The sequence below is a fragment of the Puma concolor genome, chromosome B1 (assembly GCF_028749965.1).
Source record: "Puma concolor isolate L17-30 chromosome B1, mPumCon1.1.hap2, whole genome shotgun sequence".
Classification (NCBI taxonomy): domain Eukaryota; kingdom Metazoa; phylum Chordata; class Mammalia; order Carnivora; family Felidae; genus Puma; species Puma concolor.
Window position 1 is genome coordinate 136,475,754 of NC_141670.1, and position 25,670 is coordinate 136,501,423.

Consider the following 25,670-nt stretch of genomic DNA (forward strand, 5'->3'; position numbering starts at 1 on the left):
TTCAAACTGCTTTTTTTTTTTTTTTTTTTTTTTTTTTTTAGATTTCATGCATTTATTTTTGAGACAGGAGAGAGAGAGAGAATCTCAACCAGACTCCATGCTAAGAGTAGGGAATGGAGCTTGATTCCATGCACTGTAAGATCATGACCTGAGGTAAAATTAAGAGACAGGGGCCCAACAGATTGAGCCACCCAGGCACCCCCAAGTTTGCTTTTTAAATTATTATCGACTATAGGCATCTGATGCTTTTCTTTATAGCAATTCAGAGTTCTAAATTGCTGTTTGCTAATAGCAATTTCATAATTTATTAATGGCATCACTTAAAGAAGTTTTTATGTTTTAGTATAACCAAATAATAAACTGAATAACAAATACTCCAATAATAAAACATGAAGTAAAACATGGGGCTCCCAGGTGGCTCATTCGGTTGGGTGTCAGAATTCAGCTCAGGTCATGATCTCACAGTCTGTGAATTCAGGCCCTGTGTCGGGCTCTGTGCTGACAGCTCAGAGCCTGGAGCCTGCTTCAGATTCTGTCTCTCTCACTCTCTGCCTCTCTCCCACTCACACTGTCTCTCTCCCTCTCTCAAAAATAAATAAACATTAAAAAAAATTTTAAAAAGAAATGAAGTAAAACATGATGGTTTTAGCATTATTTTTTGTTCAGGCCCTTTCAATTTAGGAATTGGAATTTATATTCATTCAACAAACATTTATTGCGTGATTAAAGTGAATGAAAAGAATCTTGGTCTTTAACCACATCACTTCCTAAATTGTCCAGAAGTACCAACTTAGTACATGAAGCAAAGGCCAATGTATAAGAACATACCTGGGTCAGTTTGAGCATCTTTTCTGAGGGATTAAAATTGAAAATGAGCTAAATTTTGATTTTTATGAGAAGGGAGCAGTCATCTCTTTCTCTCTTCAACAACTAAGGAATTATCGATAGCTTCTGTCCCCTGTCCACCACATACAGCATTGGACCTGACACCTCCTTGCAACACATGCACTCACTCACCGAATTCTTGTTTAGGAGGGTCTGTGTTCTGAGGCTTCTGGAGCAGTCTCACAAGGCTGTGTCAAAAGAGACCCTTCTAAAACATCATCGGTGAACATGAACAGGTGTTGACTTACTTCAGGGACTTCTTCTTTTTCTAGTTTTAAACAGCACTTTTTAGATGGAAATCTTCATAAGTGTACACTCAAAAAGGTGCTGAGTTTTCAGTAGTTTTAAGTTGTGACAGTACAGTTCCCACTATAAAATACATATCCCTTCATATGGCTGGTTTCCTAATTAGGTGAGCATGTGAAAATTAAATTTTGATTAGGCTGAAAGCCTTAATCAAGTAAAAACTAAAATCTTCATTGTATCGACGTCAAATAGCATATTTTCAGCTTTAAAGAGTTATGTTTCAATTGGAATAACATTTTATTTCACAAGAACCCATACCATTGCTCTGTGCTGACAGCTCAGAGCCTGCTTGGGATTCTCTCCCTTCTCTCTTGCCACACCTCCACCTCCTCCCTGCCCCCCACAATGAATAAATAAATATTAAAACAAAAATAACCCATGCCATTTAACTGAAGGAATGAAGAAGCAAAAAAAAAAAAAAAAAAGCAAAATCTCTAGCTTTTAGGCAATGATTCTAAATTTATGTGTACCCTAAATTCACTGTTGTAGACAAAAGGCAGTCCCTTAATTCATTGTTTCAAACAGAAAGAGTCTGCCATATACAGCACAAGATACTTTAATACCCAGTAACAATTTTTACACTGACTATATGAAAATTGTATTTTAAAAAGAATTTAAGCAAAGGGGCGCCTGGGTGTCTCAGTCGGTTGAGCCTCTGACTTTGGATCAGGTCATGATCTCACTGTTTGTGGGTTCAAGCCCCTCATTGGGCTCACTGCTGTATGAGCAGAGCCTGCTTTGGATCCTCTGTCCCCGCCCCCCCTCTGCCCCTCCGCTGTTCATGCTCTCTCTCAAAAACAAACATTAAAAATATACATATTCATTAAAAAAAAAAAAAAAGAAAAAAAGAGCTTGAGCAAAAAAGGCCTCTAACACAAAAGGCCTCACACATAATTCTAAATAAGCTATATAGTCAAGCCATTAGCATTGGACTCTAATTAAAGTTGGAATTTAGAATTGCTCTGGACTCAGTTTATAGCTTCATGTATCTCTCTAATATGCCCAGTTTAATTTTTGTCATGGGTAGAGTGGGATTAATTATCAAGATCACTGAGAAACCAGTGATTGATTTTGCATTGCAACGCACAACATAAAAAAAATATTGAAAGACAGGAAATGGTATATTCTGCTACTAAATTCAATGCTTTATCATATTTTCAACTTAAAAGAAGTTGTAACTAAGTAAGGATATGGTTAAAGAAATCAAGGCATTATCGAAACAGTGGCAAAAGATGTATTTTTTCCTTAAAGCATAATGACACAGAACTGCATAGACTAGATGAGAAATATTTTTCCTTTTCCCTAACTCTTTCCTACAAAGAATTATTATGCTATTTCCCAGCCACACATGCGTATGAATAGCAAATGTGTAAATGGAACTAAAATAAAATACTTAGTATTTGATTGATATTAAGTCTGCCCCATGAGATTTGGTTAGTCACTGATTCCTTGACACATACCTCCAGTAACTTTATAAAGAGGAGAACAGACAACACTTTCTGTATCTGATGCAGTAACGCCTTACTTATCCCAGAGCCACTTCCATGGCAACTTCTACTACAGAACACAACTAAGGACTTGGACTCAAACCAAAAGTCTCCTGAGCACCTAAAATAGATGTCACCGTGTCTATGCGCTTTGGTCTGTGCACTTTCCTCATAAGAGAATCTCTTGAGCCCTCAAATAAAGTTCTTGCTTCTCATTCCTTCCATGATTTTTTTATAAACTTTTTTTCTGGTTTTCTTATGCATAGCACAAAAGAAATAATAATTATAAAGATGTGGATAAGGTTGCAGGGAGTTGTTAGAAGAATGCAAACTGTCCACACCCATAAGAAGTCACATTTCCATATGGATGCTGGTCGCAGGAGGAAAAAATGTCCTATAAAAATAATACAATTAAAATAAAGCATAGTGATTATGTGACCTTTTGACAAAAGGAGTAAAACCCGTGCATACCACAGAATAGGCCCCCAATGTATCATTACGTTTAGAAAAATTCTACAATGTGTATCCATGATGAAAAGGTTGGGCAATTCAGAAAACGTTAAATTGAATTTAGTTCCCTCCAGAGAGATATCAAAATATATACTGGACCTCAGAAAGTTAACTATCCAAAAATGGCTAAATTCTTTCTAAAACCTCTGCCGTTTTCAGTGGCAAACTTGCAAGCTTTACTTTTTGGAAAGTTGACAAATGTAGAACTCCTTAATTGTCTCATGACTTGTTTATTGGCCAGCAGCAAATATTATATATTAACTAGCCAGGCCTCCGGAGAAAGAGTGACATTTCAGATGACAGTGGTTCCTTTCTGTCCACTCCATGGCCACTTTGGGCTCTTCCCCTTCTGCTCTGAGAGCCTCCATAGCTCAGTGATTTGAGATACTGGAAATATTGTCACTTTAAGATGGATGAACTTAAAGATAAACCTCATTAAAAAAAAAAAGAAGCTTGCCAGAATTTTTAAAAATAAATGGAAGTGAAGGGAAGGAAGGGTTAAAATGAACAATTAAACATAGAAGTAATTTTTTTTAATGTTTATTTATTTTTGAGAGGGAGACACAGAGCGCAAGGGGGGAGGGGCAGAGAGAGAGGGAGACACAGAATCTGAAGCAGGCTCCAGGCTCTGAGCTGTCAGCATAGAGCCTGTGGTGGGGCTCGAACCCAGGAACCATGAGATCATGACCTGAGCCAAAGCCGGAAGCTCAACGGACTGAGCCACCCAGGCACCCCAAATATAGAAGTAGGTTAAAGGTAAAACCCTAATTCAAAATTGTGTTTCGCAGGTCAGATCCACCAAGCTGTAATGAGGTCAGTGAGCCTCAACCAAGTCAGTTCAAGTGCCTGGAGCTGCTCTGACTTGGCTCTATGCTGTTTCTATACTTGAAGTCGAAGATGAATTAACCTGTCCCTCCCCTTCAATCAAGAGCATTCTGTACATTCCGTAATCTTAAAGCCTATCTTTTTTTTTTTTAATCTGACATGAATAACAAAACATAAAACCACCCATGACAAGATGCAACAAAGGACAAAGCTAAACTAAGCTTCAAAATAAAATAACAACAACAATCATTAGGTTCCTGAAAACAAAACAAAACCAAATCCTAGTAGCTTCAAATATCAACAGCCACAAAACAATACAGCCAAGAAACTAAAGTATTTTAAAGTGTGTGTTTTCTCTCAGAATAGAGGCGAGGTGGGGGGAAAAGTCAAATGACCACACAATACTTGTGCCCGAAACAAATAAACCCTGAAGGAGATTTCAATGAGTAAAAAACAGTACCTTATAAGTAACTGGTCTTGTCTACTCACAGCTGTTTCCAGTGCCGACTCTTGTTTAACTGTCTACTGCGTTCAGTTTAAAGTTAATTCTGTTGGCAAAAAAGTACAGAGCTTGTCTGGAAAATGCTGTTTGGACATAAACCATTCCTTTCAAAGCTGTAGTAGCTATATTTAAGTTTTCTTGTAGAGGGGGATATAAACCTTTCCTGTAGCTGATTTTCTTCCTCCTCCCGCCCATCAGACTTAGTCAGTGTCCTCCTATCCCATATATTGAAGAAAGAGAGGGGAGGGAAAAAAAAAAAAAAAGAGAGAGACCGGGAAATATACCTTAAATAATGTAGTAGTTGAGCATTTGGAAAAAGACAAAAAAAAAAAAAAGGAGAATTAAGAACCATAGAAAGCACACCAGGATCTTAAATATAATTTAGCCCAATGCCCTCATTTTATAGATGAGGAAACTGATACCCAGAGAAAATATGATTTCTATCAGGTCATTCACATAGCTAACTAATGCCACAGCTAAGAATAGTTACCAGGTTTCCTAACCCCCAATTCAATGCTCTTTCTACTACTCTAGTGTACCTGAAGGGAAATGGTTTACCTTTTTCCTGTGAATCCTTGGATAATACCCACATGAGTTGGCAGGGAACAATAACACAATTACAATGTGAGAACCATCTGTTCTCAGAGAAAACATTTTACTCCACTTTAAAATCCTTAATACTGAAAGTTTCTCTACAATGCCCAGTTTCTTTCTATACTTAGAAAATAATCTTATCCTTTGTTGATTTTTTAAATAATATTTTTATGTTTCAGGAATTGCCAGTTTTCAAGGGATATTAACATCCCTTAGTCCTTATAGAGGACCGTAAATGCCGGTGCTGTGACAGGTGTTACTCTTTAATATTTCTACCCAGCATCAGTGATATTGAACTAGAAACACATTACTATTACCACAGATCCTATTTCCAACTTGTCAACATTTTTTTTACCATACATACAAGTTTATTCTTGTTATTACTGGTTATATATTTTGTTAAATAAAAGAGAAGCAGCATAATAATTTTTATTTGGTGTGTTTCAAGTAACATTCCTTTCTTATATATAAAGAAATTATTTTTCTCTAATTGAAGAATGATATTCTTATTATCATAATTTTTAAAAATTTTTCTTTCTAAAATGTATTCATTCATTCATTCATTCACTTATTTAACAAATACTAATTGAACATTTATAAACCTACCTCATCCTTCTTTTAAAGAATATAGTAACTGACAAGAAATAACTTTAAAAAAATGTTTATTTATTTTGAGAGAGGGAGACACAGAGTGCGAGCAGGGGAGGGGCCAAGAGAGAGAGACATGGAATCTGAAGCACGCTCTAAGCTCTGAGCTGTCAGCACAGAGCCCTCTGTGGCGCTCCAACCCACAAACCGTGAGATCATGACCTGAGCTGAAGTTGGATGCTTAACCAACTGAGCCATCCAGGCGCCCCAACAAGCAATAACTTTTTTAGATAAGTGCCTAATTGTCAAAAAAAAATGAAAGAGTTTAGTCACGAAGTAAGGCCAATTTTCTGTAACAACCTTTTCATCCATTCTCACATCATAAGCATGTGCCCAAAGTTTATTTACATTCTCTCCATTGAGTTGCCCACTCTCAACAGCATCCGTCTTAGGGTCAGACAAGTCAAAATATGAAATGACCCAGATTGAAATTGCTCTGGTTACTATTAATCTTTGTATTTGATCTGACTCCTTAAAATGCTAAAAGCAAATCTACATTACATGCTACAATTTAAAGACACAATTAGCAAATGCTCAGACCATTCAAAATCCATTTTCAGGGGCGCCTGGGTGGCGTAGTCGGTTAAGCGTCCGACTTCAGCCAGGTCACGATCTCGCGGTCCGTGAGTTCGAGCCCCGCGTCGGGCTCTGGGCTGATGGCTCAGAGCCTGGAGCCTGTTTCCGATTCTGTGTCTCCCTCTCTCTCTGCCCCTCCCCCGTTCATGCTCTGTCTCTCTCTGTTCCAAAAATAAATAAACGTTGAAAAAAAAAATTCAAAATCCATTTTCAAATTGAGATGCATTGTTCTTTAGTTCAGAAATTCACTTTGGTTTTGATATTTCCCATCTACTTTTAAAATGATATTGTACCTACTCTTGCCCTGGTCTTTAGAAGAAAATAGTGTAATTGTGACTAAAGAATTAGAAAAGGATACTTTTAAAAATACAGTTTGGTTTTTGAAACATATTTTCCAAAATGTTGAGTAATTAATAGGTACTGTATCAATTTTCCAACCATGATAAGTAAGCAACTGATTCAAAACACATAAACGTTGGGAAGGTAATCTGGTAAACCATACTTGGTACTTTTTGACACAATGGCATTATCCTATTTTCCTTCTATTCTCAGTTAATTTGGTCTAGCCGAGCTCTGTGCAAATGTAAATCCCAAAGACATTAACATCTACATTTATATACAACACTAATATGTCAAATATGATTAGAGTCTGACACTAATACATATTACTTGGGTTTATTAAAAGTATTCCCTAATTTTCTTTTACTTCTTAAACTTGACTTTTAATTTGAACATTGTGCCCTTTGTCTGTTAGAAGGAAAGGAAGGAAATCTGAGTAATCCCCAAAAGAGAGGGAGGCTGCAAGGGGAGACACAGAGACTTAGATGCAATGAGTCAGGGTGATTCAAGGTTGTTGACTGCACTCAGGAAGGAAGGTGTAAAGAGAAGTCACATACAAGCAGGTTGTTTGGAACAGAAGTGGGCTGAGCCACAGACAATAGATTATAGGTATTAAATGTAAGAACCAAAGTCTCTCAAAATAGGTTGAGCAAAGAGGGAACTAGCAATTTGGGTGACCAGTGCCAGCAACAGGAAATTGGTCCTCGAACTGACTTTGTAATTCATGACATGGTTTGTTTCTACCCATTGGAAGGGAAGCATGTGCTGTCAATATGTGAATTCGACACAATCTAAAATAACATGGTGACATAAAACCATTTTAAAAAATTTGTCCCTCTATATTTAGGTCCCTTGGACATACTCCAGGTTGCCCTACTCTGGGCATGCTCTGGACTTTAGAATCCTAGCATTGTTTAGTGGGGACTAGTTATTGTGTTATGGGGCCTGGATATGTGGAGTTGAATTTCAATGATGGAAGAAGTACTTAAGACAGAGGTGAAACTCAGGGCAGACTATATTAACACAGGCAAGGCAGTTGGAATTCACTAACTCTTGATCTCTCAGTTTCAGGTTTACAGTAATACTAGAGGAAGGCTTTTACTAAGGAATCCCAGAGACCTCTTTCGTGGTAGCAGTGCAGGGAAGTGACTGCATGAACAGCTACTAGATTATAATGTTCTATGCTTGGGAGGAGATATCATACATGGATGTTTTTAATAGTCCCAGGGAACCATGCACAGAAAAAATCTCCAGCATCAACTTTCTTCAGTTCAAGCTCATGCTCATTTTGTTGCCCTTCTTCTCTCAAAATCCATTCTCCTCACAGCAGCCAGGGTAATTATTCCCCTCCCCACCCCCCCCCCCCCCCGTTATACCATCTGATGCTTTCCATAATTCCTCTGCTTCACACCTTCCAGTGGTTTCCCATTATCTCATTTCATGCCCTCTAATAGTTTCCAATCATTCCCCTGCTTCATCCCTGCAATGGTTTTCCATTGCCCACGGTGTGAATTCAAATGCCTAACGATGACTTCCTAAGTCTCACATAATTTCACTCCTGTTTATCTTTCCTACTGTTTTCCTAACCTGCTGTTCCATCTGTCTAGAATGTTTTCTCCTCATAACTTCGCAGGACTACCAGTTTATCAGAACTCAAGACTCATCTCAAATGCTACCTTCCCGGAAAAAAGATTTCCTGACCACTCTAGTTAATTACCCTCCTCCCCACCTTACATCCACACACTCTCTACCCCATTTTTCTATTTAATTCTTCTTCACAGCACTTGCCACTATCTGAAATTATCACAGGTTCTTTTTCTTTTTAATTTCTTCAACCATTTAAATATATTTACTGTATCTCCTCTAGAATGAGCTTTCTAAGATCAGAAATATGTTGGAAGTTATAAATAAGATCAGAAACATAATATTTAGGCTTTTAAAACCACATCATCCCCAGTATTCAGAACTGTGTCTACTATAGAATACGTATTGACCAATATTTCTTGAATGAATGAATTATATTTGTTGCCTGGGTTACTACTCTTCAGTCAACAAAAATCTAACATAAGTCCATAAGCATGAAGGCAAAGACTAATCTACTTCTACAATTGACATAACTCTGCGAGTTCCCTGTGCCTCAACAGCTAGGCATCACAGGACATAAGGAAAGGGCCCCTCTGGTGGGCTCTAGGAAGCTGTATCAATACAAGGTGCCTCTAAGCCCTTGAAGTTTGTTAACACAAGGGCCAGAGTTATACCCTTGAGCTGCTAGAAGGTCCTAAGAGCTTCCGGACATCTCCTTCATTTCCTGAACTCGGTCGTCGTTGCCCTTATTGAAATAGCAGATATCCTAAAGCCAATTTTATCCTTTCCAGGTGGTTTCAAGAAACTGCTCCCAGCTGCCAACTCTTCAGAAGCAGAAGCTAAATCCTTGCATTCACAGCATATGTTTTCTAAATGAAAAAAAAAAAAAAAAAAGGGACAGACTAAATAATTTTAGAGAAGTGAGCTCACAGATAATTTAATCTTCCATTTCACTTCTCTTCCACACTGATTCAGAGCTCTCCAGCGAGCTGTAAATTAGATTTCCTCTCCTGTCTCATGTCCTACTGCTTCCTAATTACCTGTTCTAGTGAGTCAGCCTCTCTGGATCCTGTGGCTCAGACACACTGTGGCTTAGCATACTTTGGGTCCAGCCACATCAGAAAGGTGGCTGTGTGATGACAAGCAAAGAGAGGGTGATTCTTCGGAAGAAAATGACTTTTCCCAGACACACTGCAGCTGTCCTCCCAAAACACCAAGGTAGAAAAAAATTTCTTGCCTGAACACTGTTACAGCTCGATAGCAAACAACATCACTTAAAATCATTGTTGAAAAAAGTGCCCTTTTCCTCCAGTGCAGATTGCATATTAAGCTAAGTACCTAGGTGGCATTTATTTAGTCAGTGAATCAAAGCTACAAATATTTAATGATTGTGTTCTATGGACAAGGTTCCGTGCTAGGTAATGAAGTTTGTGTAATTATTCTTTTGTGATATTATGGGATAATATTTCTTTATCTAGAATACAAATTTCTCCAGGATAATAAGCTAGCATTTCTCCTTTCCTCCACTCTTTTCTTCCTTTGTTTCCTTCCTTCAATCTATTGAAAGCCATATTTACTGAGTCCATATAGTGTGCTGTGTTTGGATATAAAGGAAAAGACAAAATCCTATGTCAGGAAGCTTACCCTCTGGAGGTGAGAGAAGTTTGCAGACTACTGGGGAGATCAGCATAACATTATAGGACAGCACATCAAAGCAGCATGGAATCAAGATGGGAAGTGGGCAAAGAAGGCTTTTTTTTTGAGAAGATGAAACCAGGGCACATTCTGAATGCAGGAGAGGAGAGGATTAACATTCCAGGCAGGAGATAGGGCACACTTGGGTCACTTTAAGTATTTCTGTAGAGCTGGAATGCAGAATGAAAGACATAAACTAATAGATGAAATATGCAGAAGGAAATATAGGCAAAAGCCAGGGTCAAAAATTTGGTTTTTATCCTGAAGGCAATGGATAGCTACTGAAAATTTTTAAACAGGGGATACTTTGTTTTAAGAATGCTAAGTGGAGAAAGAATTTAGGAACAGGTGGTCTGAAGGACTACTTGACAGGTTGTTTCTTCATTCAAGTAAGACATTGTGGTGGTCTAAAACTAGGCAGTAGGTACAGAGAGACACCAAAGAGAGGCATCAAAAGATATTTACATTTTCCCACAGGTAGGAAGATGTGAGAAAGCTGAAATCATTTCCAAAATGTCTGTAAAATCATTACAGAAAAACATATCCAGTATTAGAACTGCAGGAAGATGTAGTAAGTTCACATTATTTAAGGAAGTTCTTTCCATTTACAGTTGAGGAAATGGAAGCATAATACTAGAAAGAATGATAGCAACATTTGAACTCATGTCCATTTGACTATAAAACCCATATTCTCCCTCTACACTAAATTGCCTGGCCCTTTAAGGGGACCGTAAATTTTAGACATCTTCTTAAATTTAGACTTAAAGAAGTTGTTTGGAATATAATTTGGGAGTATCTTAATTTTTTTTTTTTCAACGTTTTTTATTTATTTTTGAGACAGAGAGAAACAGAGCATGAACGGGGGAGGGGCAGAGAGAGAGGGAGACACAGCATCGGAAACAGGCTCCAGGCTCCGAGCCATCAGCCCAGAGCCTGACGCGGGGCTCGAACTCACGGACCGCGAGATCGTGACCTGGCTGAAGTCGGACGCCCAACCGACTGCGCCACCCAGGCGCCCAAATTTGGGAGTATCTTAAGAGATTCCTTAGGCAAGACTGTTTAGGTTTTCCAGGCATAAGCGTGTTCCAATTTGAGATCCAACACACAAACAATTTGTGTTGTTCCTATGGAACAACCCATTTAGCTACCCTGCAAAGCACAAATCCTTCATCAAATTCTTCTTGATAATCTAATTTTCTGTAAGCCTGGAAGATTTATTCACACTCTGTACTAGGACAGACAGTTGAAACCAAAATGAAAGTGGATTTGTCAGATACTCTTGTTCAATCAAGTCAAATATTGCGTCTTGAGTAGAATGGTGTTTGAAAGATAAATCAGTTACAATGAATCTAGGAAGGCAAAAGGCACAACTCTTAAGACAATGAAAACAGGAAGGGGCAGACATAGTTCAAACAGGTGAAAATGCTGAGATTTGCCTTAAAGCTGGGGTAGGAAAGCTCCTTCCCTAGCATATTTTACACCCACTAGGGGTAGGATAACCATATCCAAATCTTGACTCTGAGAGTAAAAGGAGACAGTTAATAATTACGATGCGCTAGTAGATAAATAAAAGCCGAGACATTTTATAGGCAAATGGATATACACCACCCTACCTAGTGGTTGGCATTAAACCTGACCTTCAGGATGACAGTATCAAGAATGAGGTCATAGGTTTTAGAGTAACTGGCCCCTCAAGTGAAGCAAGACAAGAAAAGTCAAGAATTCTTACACGACCCGGACAAAGTTTTCAACAGATATACAAAGGCCAGATCAACTGAACCATTTGAGATATATTAATTAATTTAGTTCCATAGTTTGGTAGAAAATGATATATAAAAATGAAAAAAATGACACTTCATTATAAAAGAGTCACAGATAACAGGTATACTGTGTTTAGTCTCCTGTGTAAGGTATCCACATAAATATTTTCCATAAAATTTCAATATGTTGGTATAGATGGATGCTCTTAGATATTTTCATTATTTAAAAATAAGCACACACTTTATTTTTCAATGTATTAACCATCAGTGAGTTAATATTACTAAACACCAAACTGAATCAAATCTTGATCCACTCTCTTGCTTCACTCCTGAATTCTTTTCAGAGTTGAGGAAATCCTTCCTTACATGGCAAACTTCCTTCTTAGGCTAGACAGAGGGAAAGATAGGCATAGCATGGGAAGTAAACATTCCCAGGGCAGACAGGAGATATCAGCCACAATTAATTAAGATTACAACTTTGGTTTTGTCACCAATAGCTGTATGATCTTGGACAAGACATTCAACTCCACTGAGGCTTGGTTTTCTCCTATATAAAATAGAGGATTAGGAAGATTATCTTGGAGTTTCTTTGGGATATGAAATTTGACTGTTCCCTGAGATAATTATCTCCCATATGTTCGAAATGTGCTTAATATTTATTTATCTGTGAGGTTTGGGAAGATATATGTTGCATCAAAATAGCCAGTTATTAATGAAACAATTGTATTGGTAATAATAATAATTGTTTTTTTAAGACTCCAAAGTATATAAACATGGGCAGTGGGGAGACACTTGACTTTTTAGTGTATAATAGGAGGACTATTAAAATTTTCTTAGGAGAAAAGTCATCAGATATAAAATTCCAAGTCACATTATGCTTAGTAATTTTTAAATGTTAAGATTATTGGGGCTTCCCAAACACACAAGGATCAAGCTTTCTGAATTTATAGAAAAACAGATTTCTCCTAGAAGTATAAAGTGGCTTTCCTGCACTGTCATTTTTCACAAGGAAAGAATGAATCCATATTTACTGGACAAGACTGTTGGAAATGAATAGACGAGGCACCTCCTTGGTCTGTAATCTTTGACAAGTTCTTATATACACAAGCGTGGTTCAGAAAATAATGAAAACAAATGGCCCATCAATCCTCTGCTGTTGGACCTCAAACTTTAACCAAGTAAAGGGAAGTCAGACTTTTCCTCATATTACTTTATTTTTCAATGCAGAAGTAATAGTCTTCTTTATATAAAAAAAACTCACATACTATAAAGAAGTATATGATGTAAAATTTAAGATTCCTACCCTCTTAATCATCTCCAATACTATTCTTAAGGATTAACCACTACCAACAATTCACTCTGCATCTGTCCAGATCATCTCTCTCTCCACATACATGTATATTTGCACACATACATATGCATGTATATCCACAAATTTGGTCTTGAAAACATTGTCTTCCTTCACTCCAATATTTGGCACAGTTATTAAATTTGTTAATCTTTAGGCACAAGCAAACAAGCATAATAATAAATGTGCCTTCTTTCCCATCATAAAATCTCTCTCTTCCATCCTTAAACCCTTGGACTTATCTGTACAATTTATCGAGTGGCTAAGAGAAAAGTGCAACGATATCATACTGGAAGTCAAGACACTTAGCAAGATGAGTACCTAACAAATGCTTACTGATTTGAATGAATGGATGAATCACACCAAAGACTGTAATTTCATCAGTGTGGAAGAAGCTACCAGGAAATAATCACCTGTGAATTGACATTCCTAGTATCCATTCCTCTTTGTATCAAGTGTCAAGAATTGCTTCTCTGAATGTCTTTTAGTCATTGCTTTTGTGGGAGTATGTGTCTGTTTCCAACCTGAGTACTGTATTTTTCATTATCATTATATGACCACTAAGCCAAAAAAGTCTGACTTGGATAGACACCCCCCCCCTTCATCATAAACTGGATTCTTCAGCATCTCCATCATTTTCATTAACACTTTATTGGGTCTATTAACATCGGTTTTCTTGTTGAATGTACACTATCTGAGATAAAGAAATGCCAGTGCATTTTTCATAGCCCTTCTCGAAACACACACACACACAAACAAACAAACAAACAAAACAAACAACCCCACTACCCTAGCCAGCCTTTCACCAGCAGGTATTGAACTGGGAAGATAATTACTGGCAGTTTTAGTTTATCCAGAAAAATCATTTTCTTTTTAGACATTTTAGTCAATATATTCTTTATGTTTTCTTCCTGGAAATTACATTGGATAGTTCCTTGGTCTTGCAATGAACTTCAACTATGATTTTTTTCTTCACAAAGAATCTATCATCATCTATTTTAGTACTATCTTCCTATGAGAGAATGTGTATTTCAATCACAGGAAGAGGTGTCACTGGAATTTGTTGTGGAATGTTAGTGTTTCTACTCTTCAAACTTCATTTGTTATTGGCAAGTAGATGAAATTTAAAGCTATAGGAACAGATTAGACCACCAGAAAAGAGAGTGCAGTTAGAAAAGATGAATAAGGAATAGGATCTGTGTTCTCCAGTGAAATGTAAGGAAGAGGAGTAGTGTGTGTATAGATTATAAATATGGGAGTGAAACATACATGCATTCGGATATGCTGTTCAGTGAACAACTTTGGAGATGCCTGTTTTCACTTGGATAGATGCAGTAACAGAAATAATTGTGTAAATATGGAAGGGCTATAATAAAGGTATGAGTCATCATTACATTTTTGTAACTTTGTATTTTGGCATAATTTCAAATTTACAGAAAGATTATAAGAATACCACAAATAAAACCCATATACCCTCTACCTAGATTTACCAATTTCCACCTATTAATCTATGTATATGTATATTTTTTTTCTGAATCACTAAGGGTAAGTTGGAAACAATGTATACCTTTATCAGTACACAGTGTTTTCTTTCTTTCCTTTCTCTTCTTTCTTTCTTTCTTTCTTTCTTTCTTTCTTTCTTTCTTTCTTTCTTTCTTAACTGTTTATTCATTCTTGAGAGATATAGAGAGATAGAGAGAGCCTGAATGGGAGAGGGGCAGAGAGAGAGACACACAAATAATTTGAAGCATGTTCCAAGCTCTGAGTTGTCAGCACAAAGCCCAACACAAGGCTCAAACCCACAAACTGTGAGATCATGACCTGAGCCAAAGGTGGATGCTTAACTGACTGAGCCACCCAGGTGTCCCCACACAGTGTTTACTTTTAAAAGCAAGAATATTTTCTTACACAGATTCAGTGTAATTCCCAAAATTATGTAATTTAACATTGATACAATATTAATTATCTAATCCACAGTTCATATTCCAATTTATAAATTATCTCTCTTACATCGTTTATAGCTATTATGTCTCCATTTCAGGATTCAATCCATAGTCACATATTGCATCAGTTTTCTATATTCTCTTTTAACCTGGAACATTTCCTCAATCTTTCTTTGTCTTTATTGATCTTGAAGTTTTTTAAGGATACAAGTAAATTATATTGAGACTGTCTCTCAGTTTGGATTTACCTACTATTTCCTCACGACTAGATTTGAATTGCGGACTTTTAGCAGAAACTCCAAAGAGTAATGGCGTGTTCTTCTCACTTCATCATATCTGGAGGCACATGGTGTCAGACTGCCGTGATAATGATAAAGTTAACTTCGATCCATTTTCTTACCATACCATCCAGTAGTGTTAGCATCCAGGGATGACTTTCCAACTCTTTAATCCCTTCTATATTTATTAATTGGCATTCAATTGTAGGAAAGAGTTTTCTTATCACACCAACTTATTGATTCATTTAGATTAATATGTAATCTATGGATTTCATTTAATAGGTCAATTATTTTTTGCATACTTTCATACTCAAATTATTTTGAATTTGGTCAGTGAGAACCTTTCAGGATTTCTCCTCTGTCCTTTTGCTATGTCACTATTATTCTTTGAGCACTTCCTTATTTCTGGTGAAACAAGATGTTTCAGGCTTAGCTATACTTTCCTTATCTCAGACTGAAATCAGTCTTTTCACCTTGATTTATTTTAATGGAGAATGGCATTTAGAAACCAAGTGCTGAACATTCATGACATTGCTTCCAGACCTTACCACGCAGACCTAGGAAAAAAAAATATTTTTTTTTTTAATTTTTTTTTCAACGTTTTATTTATTTTTGAGACAGAGAGAGACAGAGCATGAATGGGGGAGGGGCAGAGAGAGAGGGAGACACAGAATCGGAAACAGGCTCCAGGCTCCGAGCCATCAGCCCAGAGCCTGACGCGGGGCTCGAACTCACGGACCGCGAGATCGTGACCTGGCTGAAGTCGGACGTTTAACTGACTGCGCCACCCAGGCGCCCCGAAAAAAAATATTTTTAAATATATATGTATCTTTTTTTTTAATATATATTTCACATACAGTGTATCTTTTTTTTTTTTAAATATATATTTCAAGTCTTTACAATGTGATTGAATTACCAGGTTAATAATTATGGGGGTCTATCATTTATGCTTCCTCCCATCTCCCCTCCTATTTTCTCTTACATTTTTATTATATATTAATATTCATAAGATAATAAGAAAAGTTATATCTGCTTTCTGGTCTACAACCCTATCCTTACCAGACACTTAGTCTTATAGCTAAATTAATACAATGTCATTGTGAGAATTTTATCACACATTCCTATTCTTGAGTTTTTTATTTTCATTTTTTTTTGGTTTCAGTAAGTTCACATCTGAGTAATTTTTCCAAGAAGGCATAGGTATCGTATATATAATCCTCTTACTGCCTCTTGCCTGGATACCTCTTTATTGGTGTCATTTTAGTATCCTCACAACTTCCAGTGTCTTCTGGCAGTCAAAATTGCTGAAAAAGTCTGAGATAGGCCTGTTTTGTTTTCTTTTTCCCTTCTAGGTAACTTGATTTTATCATCTCCATGCCAGCAGAATTTTTTCTTTTTCCTTGATCCTGGATAACAAACATATGACCAGCTATCTTATCTTTTATGTCCATTTGATGTGCCCATTTAATCTGCAGATTCAGGTGTTCCTTTTAGTCTACTCTTTTTTCTTTCATTATGTTTTTAAGTATTTTTCCCTAGTTTATTTGTTGCTTTTTGCACTTCAGGGCTACCAATGATCTCCTTCTTATCTGACATCTTTTCACTAATTACTCTAATTGCGATCATGTGACATTTGGAGTCACGTGCTACTCATATGGGAAGACATGGCTCATTTATCAAGTTGAAATTTGTTAGAAATGTTTGCTCATCTTGCAGAACAAGTTACCAGCAATTCAAGGTTTTACTGTATTTCTTTCCTTCTATAGTTCTTTCTATCTTTCTTGATTCTAAGTTATTTGTTCTAACTTACTTAGATTTATGAAAGTCTTTTTAAGTTCTCAATTTACCTCCTCAACTCAGAAGTGTGTTGTTGTTTTATCACTGTCTTGGAGTTCATATCTCTAGAACTCATGGTTTCCTGAGGTAATGCATTTTCTTTTAAAGCATTGGGTACTTATGGAGGGCTTTACATTTCTACCTTGTTTTTATCCAATTGTTAGATTTTTTTTTTCAAGCTGTAATGGCATGCTATTCTCATTTGTTTGCATCTTTCTTTTTTTGTTTTTAATTATTTTATTTTTTATTGTTATGATGTCCCTCCAGCATGTTTGCAGACTGCCATGCCAATTCCTTTCACTTTGCTCATAATTAATACAGAAGCCACAGCTAAACAGTCTTTCCTCTGTGAGACTATGATGGTGAATCTCTTTGACACCCTCCCCACCTTGTAAGAACACTGTTTATCTTTCCTTCAGAGCAGAGACAATTCTTCAGGAGCTGGAACATTTCTTTGGCTGTACTCTCAGAGTGCCTTAAGATTTCCAAGTTCAGAGCAATTCTTCTCTTCAACAACTACCTCCAAAGGCCACATTATAAACAAATGTCAATAATAAAAGCATCAAATTATATATACAAACATGTACTGTTTGTACTCTAATTCACATATCAGAGAAGCATTTGCCAGAGAAAAACAATGATAACAGAAATTAACTCCTACTAAGCATTGGGAAGAGCCTCTTTCTACAATCATCTTTGACGTTTGCTAAAAATATCAGCCAGAAATAATTTACTACTGCCCTGAATAGAGTATAACACTGATATTTGAAAACATTTTTCCCCTTCTTCAACAACTTGCTCCTCTATAGCAATCTATATGCCAAAGAAGAGTTGTCATTTTTCTTCCTCCCTCATATACTCAGGTTGGTTTTGTTATTATTGCTGAGATGCTCTGTTCAAGTCTCCAGTGCTTTTGCTGTATACAGACAAGCCTTCTCCCTCTTCCACAGGAAAGCCAGACACCGTGCTGTGGTCTCAGAGCACATAATAAAGGTTATGAAGCACTCACATGTGAATGTGGGGTGTGTGTGTGTGTGTTTGTGTGTGTGTGTGTGTGTGTGTGTGTGCGTGCATGCACGTGCATGTATGTGTATCACGGCCAGATAACACATGCATAACACACACACACATAAAAATTCTTAAAAAACAAACAACCATATGGAAATGGACAGTTAGAAGCAGTGCAACCTGAGAAAACATTTCAGTTCATTCAAAATCAAAACATTAAAATATTATTACCTAAAGGCTTGATCTAGGAAAAATAAACACACCATTTAAAATGATTTGTTAAAAATTATACTTGTGAGAAATCTTTTGTTTGACTTTGAGAAAGAGAAAAAGGCAAGTGGACACAGTGTAGTTTGCTTTTCCTAAGTGAGGGCTAATAAATGACGTTAGTGATTTCTTGTCTAGTGGGAAGCACTTGGCATTAAGTGGGGAATTTTGTATTTCCTTTTATTTATGCTTTCATCCTGGGAGATTTTTCTTCTGTTTTCCACATGCTGTGTTTCCTTGTTTGTGGTCCTTGGTTACACAGACACAAGTGAGTTTTCTGCCAGTAGACACAGGGCCATATATTGCTGCACTTCCCAGTCTCTAACAAGCATATGGTCATGGTGGGATCTCCTTAAAAATACAGATTCTGATTCTGGCCCTGGGGTGGGGGTGAGGACTTGAGAATGTGATTTTCTTTTTTTTTTTTTTTTTTTTTAGTTTCTCATTGACATTTTATTTTTTTATTTTTTTTTTCAATATATGAAATTTATTGTCAAATTGGTTTCCATACAACACCCAGTGCTCATCCCAAAAGGTGCCCTCCTCAATGCCCATCACCCCAATGTTTATAGCAGCACTCTCAACAATAGCCAAATTATGGAAAGAGCCTAAATGTCCATCAACTGATGAATGGATAAAGAAATTGTGGTTTATATACACAATGGAGTACTATGTGGCAATGAGAAAGAATGAAATACGGCCCTTTGTAGCAACATGGATGGAACTGGAGAGTGTGATGCTAAGAGAATGTGATTTTCTAACAGTTTGCAGTTGAGCTGCTGTCTGAGGGTTACACGTTGAGTGATAAGGATCTGCACACCACTAATTTTGAAAAAATGGTTCATTTAAGGACCTAGAGATACTGCAGTGGCCAAAGAGTAAGGAGTTCTTTCTTATGTTAAATTGCCCCACAGACCTTGATGCAAGTACAATCAATCCCAAACTTGTCTTCCAATATTCCAATATTTTTATTATTCTCTCTTTCCCTATCCTTTTTCTTTTCCTTTCTCTTTCTTTCTTTCTTTCTTTCTTTCTTTCTTTCTTTCTTTCTTTCTTTCTTTTTCTTTCTTTCTTTTCCTTCCTTCCTTCCTTCCTTCCTTCCTTCCTTCCTTCTTTTCCCCTTCCTCCCTCTCTCTCTTTCTCTCTCTTTATTTCTTTACTGCTCTGATTCCTAGCCTCCACCCCTTTCTCCACTTCCTCTCTCTATATATAAAAGAATGGCTGAATCACAGTACTCAGGATAGGAAACGGGGACATTATTTCCATGAATTTTCCCTTCAGGGCTTCTAAGTATTTTGATTTTGCATTATCATTGTTGATATTATGTTAGGCTGAAAACAGGTTGAAAAGTACAAGAAATCTGATTCAGTAGTAAAGTGAAGCAAATCAACATCTTTAATATATGCACACACTGTAATCTGTAATTCACACAGGGTAGAAAACAAAAACAAAAACAAATTCATGCTGGAAAATAAACAAACAAAAAACAACTCTATGCTATTAGGTGTAAATTTATTTCTGATCTGATTTCAATTTTTCGTTATCAAAGGATCACGTTGTACATTAGATTTCATGTTTTTTCAGAGTGGTCACTGATAAACAAAAACTATATTTTCCACCTGAAAAATCTGGTCTCTGTCTTTGAAACCCAAAATTGGGCAAGTTTTCATGACAGATTTTCAAGTTTTAGGGTGAACAACCATATCCATTCTTACTACCTATCCCCACTATCTTCTGTAAGTTATTTTGTTAATTTTTGTCCCTCTGAAGCTGTAAATACATAGTAATTTTTTTATTTAATTGTATTTTAACGTACCAGAAGCTTGCTAATAAAAAAAGCAGATGCCCACAGTTCCTTCCTTATTAAAACTCCCACTGTGGTTAGAGAGCTTAGGAAATATGGAAACACTTCCACCTGTAAGAATTTTGCAATTCCTCCCCCCAAAATCTGTTTATACATGTACCTTAGTATATCTTTTTTTTTTTTTTAATTTTTAATATTTATTTATTATTGACAGAGAGAGAGGGAGACAGAGAGAGAGAGGGGAACAGAGCATGAGTGGGGGAGGGGCAGAGAGAGAGAGGGAGACACAGAATCTGAAACAGGCTCCAGGCTCTGAGCTGTCAGCACAGAAGCACAGAGCCCAACCCGGGGCTCAAACTCACGGACAGAGAGATCATGACCTGAGCCAAAGTCGGATGCTCAACCGACTGAGCCACCCAGGTGCCCCACCTTAGGAAATCTTTTAACCCATTTTTTAAGTGTATTTATTTATTTTGAGAGGGGGGAGGGCAGAGAGAGTGGGAGAGAAAGAATCCCGAGCAGGCTCAGCACTGTCAGCATGGAGCCCTATGTGGGACTCAATCCCATGAACTGTGAGATGATGACCTGAGCTGAAATCAGGAGTAGGACATTTAACCAACTGAGCCACTCAGGAGCCCCAACCCATTTTTTTCTAGCGTTTATCTGATAAACATTAATTATTCATTCTGAATGCATAAATAACTCTTATATGCTCTGAATTTAGTCCACAAATCAATAAAAACAAAATTTTATAATTCCACTTGTAAGCATATTATAGCACTCTACTTCATACACAGTCCCATCAAAAACTTATTCTAAGTCAGTCTCACCAAATTAAGTTGAAAAGCACAGTTTTAAATAATAGCTACCTTTCACTAAACTCCTCTTTTTCTAGAATGTATAGGATGTTCAACTTAAGAATTGACTTTCATTTAAACATTAGCCCGGGATTTAAAACCTAAGGTTTGATTCCTATGTTAAGTCATTCCTCAAAAGGCTAGACAAACATTCCATTTCTACTGTATGAAAGCAGACGCAGATTAAACCTTTCAAAGATAATCAGTTCTTTGGGCCAAAGACAAAAATGGGCCACAGGCAAAAATCTCTAGGTCTTCCCTATGATGACATAGGTCTTTCATAGGGCAGCAAATAAGCATACCTGGTTTATTTAAGTACAAACACAAGTAGAAATAATAAAACCTTTCTGAATTGGAAACCACTTATGAGGAGCTCTATAATGGGAGATACTTCAGAATTACAGTAACAGAAAAGAGGATGGACTCACGCCACACCAAAATTGCTATTATAAAATGCCTTCATCTTTGTGAGCATTCAGAAAGTGTTCTCACACTTTTTAACTGGCTTTTTGTTCATAGAAACAGAACGCAAGTAAGAAAATGTCCTTGGTTTCTCCTCTCTATTAGCTGCTGGTAAAAAACAATTACTTTGGCGGTTGGAAAAAAAGGAGAGGAATGTCCCTCTTGTTTCTGTAAACAGTTCGACACTAACAAAATCTCAGATCTTGCTTCTCAATCAATACCAAGCTCCATGGTTAAAAGAGTTGCATCACACCACCGTTTCGTCTCGTTAATGATATCAATAAAGGTTATCTCTGTACAGAATGAAAAGGTCACTAATCAAATTGCAGTGTCTCCATCACATTATTATTGCTTGGGAATACGTTTCATTGATTAAGTTTCCCTGCATAGAATCTCCTGGCTTTTAATGCATTGACTATTGCAGGGGAGAATAATAATAAAATGTTGCCTCATAAGAGCCCTGACGCTATAATAGTTAGAAAAGCAGATCTCTTCTGCACATCTCTTTATGATAACACATCTAAAATAAAATACAAGGAGGTGCAAATTTGTAAAAAGCTGGAGAAAAAGAAAATTTGGTGTAGAGATCTTTTCATGGTTACAAAAATACTGTCAATAAATTTTTTCAAGAAATCATCAGTGTTGTTAGTCAACTCCATGGCTGTATGGAGTTCTATATGACATACGATGCTGAATTCTATGCACTTTTTTTTTTTAAATTTGCAAAGCTATTTCCTCACAGATCTTAAAATTTATTAGGAAAGACAAAATAAATACTTAGAAAATAAAGTGTGATATATACTCTGATACAAAAATATAGGATACTGACTTTGGGATTTTACATATAATGTTAATGTAAATATCAATCCTGTGTATCTCTGCTTTTGCATTTTGTAAAGGTCTTTAGTGTGGAAGACTCACTTTCTCATGCATGGTAAGAAAGTTTAAGTTTGTGATTGCTTTGATGGTGTAAATTATTAAGTATATCATAGACTCCTGCCAATATAGACTGTCAGTGGTATTTCAGGAGGGCAAAAGAAAAGTATTTAACACATGCTTTCCCTTTAAAATAAGGAAATAACTGAACAAACAGACCAAGGATAAATGGCTAAATAATCCTGGCTCCTCCCTCTGCCCCTTGAAGACTCTGGGCTCCTTTCTGTTCTTCCTGGTTGGCTGGTAGTTAGATAGTGACCTCTCATCCAGGCCTCTTCCTTTCTGTACCGCCTGTCTCCTGCCTCTTGCTGTTGGTAGGTGTACCCTGCTTAAGGGGCCCAGTTATTCCTGTGGCACTGGAATGGATTTAATGGCTTTTCTGTAAGTTGCCAAACTAATAGGTTTTATCACCTGGAAAGTACAAGAAACAGCTGTTTATGTAAGTGCCCCAGGCACCCCAGTTAATCATTCTTGCAAATAGTATTACATGGGATATGATTCTGGCTTGCCGCATTCAGTGTTTTTCCTAACATAAGAAAATAATGGCCTGGCCACCAGAGTAGAATGTCAGTGATTTATCACAAACTAGTACTATACTGCATGCTTGTTCAGAGCTAGAAGTACACCAAATCATTCCACTTGGAATATTGGCTTCCTGCAACTATGAAATACCAGAATCTAGCAGTAGGTATATATTCAAAATACTGATATAATGTCTGCAAGATTCAACATTTATACTTCAAAAATATTTTATTTTAGATATTAATAGGAGTATCGGTCATCCGAAGGAAGATTTAAGCTACTCTGGCATTAAATTTTAAACATATACTTCAAAAAAACACCCCATAGATATTACAAATTTTATACCATGTGGCCTTGGTTTGCCTTTCTTAAAGAAAACAAAAAAGCATTTTTGAATTTGTTGATCGTCACAGTTACGTAATTAAACCAATGCTATGAAGTAAATCTCTATTTCAGGCGCATTATGAATTCTTTGCCTAAGTGTCATAGGGAATTGCCTCCCTCTCCATTCGTGAGTCGGCTGTTGGAGGTGCTTCTGGCTAAAAAGGAGGCCAGAGAGTCTACATGGTCAAGTGTAGGCTTTGGGGTCAGATACACCTGGACTGATCCCAGCTCATTTAATCATGGGCTACATGACACTCGGCATTTTTTCAAACCTTTTGGCTCCTCTCATTTTTCTAATTTGTAAAATAGACATAGTAATCTGTCTCACAGATTTGTTTGCAGGAATAATTCAGATAAAATGGGCAAAGTACTTAGCACTGTTATCTTTACAAAAGCAATAGCTTTATGGGGTGCCTGGGTGGCTCAGTCGAAACGTCCGACTTCGGCTCCAGTCATGATCTCAGAGTTTATGAGTTCGAGCCTCGTTCAGGCTCTGTTCTCACAACTCAGAGCCTGGTGCCTGCTTTGAATTCTGTGTTTCACTCTCTCTCTCTGCCCTTCCTCTGCTCATTCTCTGTCTCTCTCTCTCTCAAAAATAGAGATGAAAAAAATTTTAAGAAACATAGCTTTATCAATAATAGGATTTGTTAGGGACGCCTGGGTGGCTGAGTTGGTTTAGCACCAACTTTGGCTCAGGTCACAATCTCACAGTTTGTTGGTTCGAGCCCTGTGTCAGGCTCTGTGCTGACAGCTCAGAGCCTGGAGACTGCTTCAGATTCTGTATCTCTCTCTCTCTGTCCCTCCTCTGCTCAATAAATAAATGTTAAAAAATTTAAAAAAAAAAGATTTGTTAGTGTTTGTCTATTAGGCTTGGTAAAAGAAGGTTGTGAAAAGTGGAAGGCAGGCAGTAGGGCACCATATTTTCTCTTTCAGGTCCTTCTTTCAACTACCTTCCGTTCTTCCCTTCTCCCTCTCCTAGAAAAAGTACCATGATTTTTTGGACATGAGACAAATGCTCAGAGTCAAATATTAATAAATAAATGGAATTGCATGCTATACTTTTTATATAAAAATAGAATCAAATTTCATAATGATATTGAGAATTGCTGAATGCCGTAGCTTGGTATTTGACACCATTTTGAGCAAATCATCTCTCTAAAACGGTGTCCTCTATTCACCCATACCCATATGACATTTCAAATGGGAGACCGAGCTTAAGCAGAATACTGAAAGATGTGTCCACTGATGGGGTGTTTTTATATTCACTAGCAATGCAATTGTACCGTGGCCACTGGCCAACTGGCTTGGTTCTTGAAAAGACAATATAACGACTCTGAGACATAAACAGGAACTCTGGGGAAGAAACAAAATAGCACTGTTGATCATAATACAGCCGTTACTATGGACTCAGTCTTTCCTCTCGCTACAAACACCTTCAATCCGTTTGATGTTTCACTGAAAGTTATGCTCTTCCACGAAAAAGAAGAGCCAGCATCTGGCAGGTTAAAATCTCTGCAATGCTGAAGTGAAAGAGGCCATCTCTGCCACCTGCGTTTTGGGTGTCCTCTGCTTCTGACACTCTCACCTTTATTACTTCTCACAGAGAGAACTCGGGCCATGTATATGAGGCATAGTTTTTGCTTAATCTGAAACTCTACCCATTCCTCACACCCTGTTCATTCTTTATTTGGCCCAGACATCAGGACCACACTGTTTTCTCTTCCTTTAAAGATATCTTCTGTCAGTCTATTCAGGTTTCCAAACATAATTTCTATCGGTTTCCCTTTAACGCCCTTCTCTCAGTTTTATCTCTCCCCTTCCCTTGATTGCAACTTCCAGGTTGGAGGAACAAAGAAGAGAATTCACTCATTATAAACAAAAGGCCAATAAAGATGGTATGCTCCCAAGGTGGGATCCAGGTGATTGGTGAGGAGCTCTGGTGTGAGATTGAAGGGAGAACATTCTCAGCTACTCAGAGGTGTCCGCACATAGCAGACTAAAAAGAAATCCTCACAAGGCTTGGATAAATATCTTTAGAACTATCTTGGTGGGACTGATAAGATTGGGTGCCTATTTCTTTAACTTTGCTGATGCGTGGACTAACAAGAGAGAATCAGATTGGAAAGAACTCCAGCTCTCTCTGAGCTGCTTGTGATCTGAAGCCCTTTTTGGGGAGGTAATTTCAGCTTCCGCACCACCATGAAAGAAGGAGAACTTATCCCTCCTAAAGTAATAAGACTAATGTTTTCTTCATTACCATGTCTTCATTTCTCCTGTTGACAGTGTAATGCCAACAGAGATCTCATTACCGTTG

At 37.2% G+C, this 25,670-nt stretch overlaps 1 protein-coding gene and 1 long non-coding RNA gene across 6 annotated transcripts in view; both read right to left on the reverse strand.

Moving 5' to 3' along the window:
* On the reverse strand, window positions 1-25,095 carry LOC147581899 (uncharacterized). The gene is made up of 2 exons (XR_015250364.1): window positions 23,791-25,095; window positions 1-1,844 (listed from the first exon to the last, which is right to left on the reverse strand). It is a non-coding gene; the product is annotated as an uncharacterized LOC147581899 (long non-coding RNA).
* The window catches only part of ARHGAP24 (Rho GTPase activating protein 24), a 666,840-nt gene that overhangs the window by 213,172 nt on the left and 427,998 nt on the right, over window positions 1-25,670 (reverse strand). The window contains exon 2 of one of the 5 annotated variants that reach the window (XM_086704654.1): window positions 4,474-4,561. The exons of 3 other annotated variants lie outside the window; for them this stretch is intronic. The gene's annotated coding sequence lies outside the window, so the exon portion shown is untranslated. Of the gene's footprint in view, window positions 1-4,473; window positions 4,726-25,670 lie in introns of those variants that run through there. One more of the 5 variants, XM_086704653.1, reaches the window with a different exon arrangement.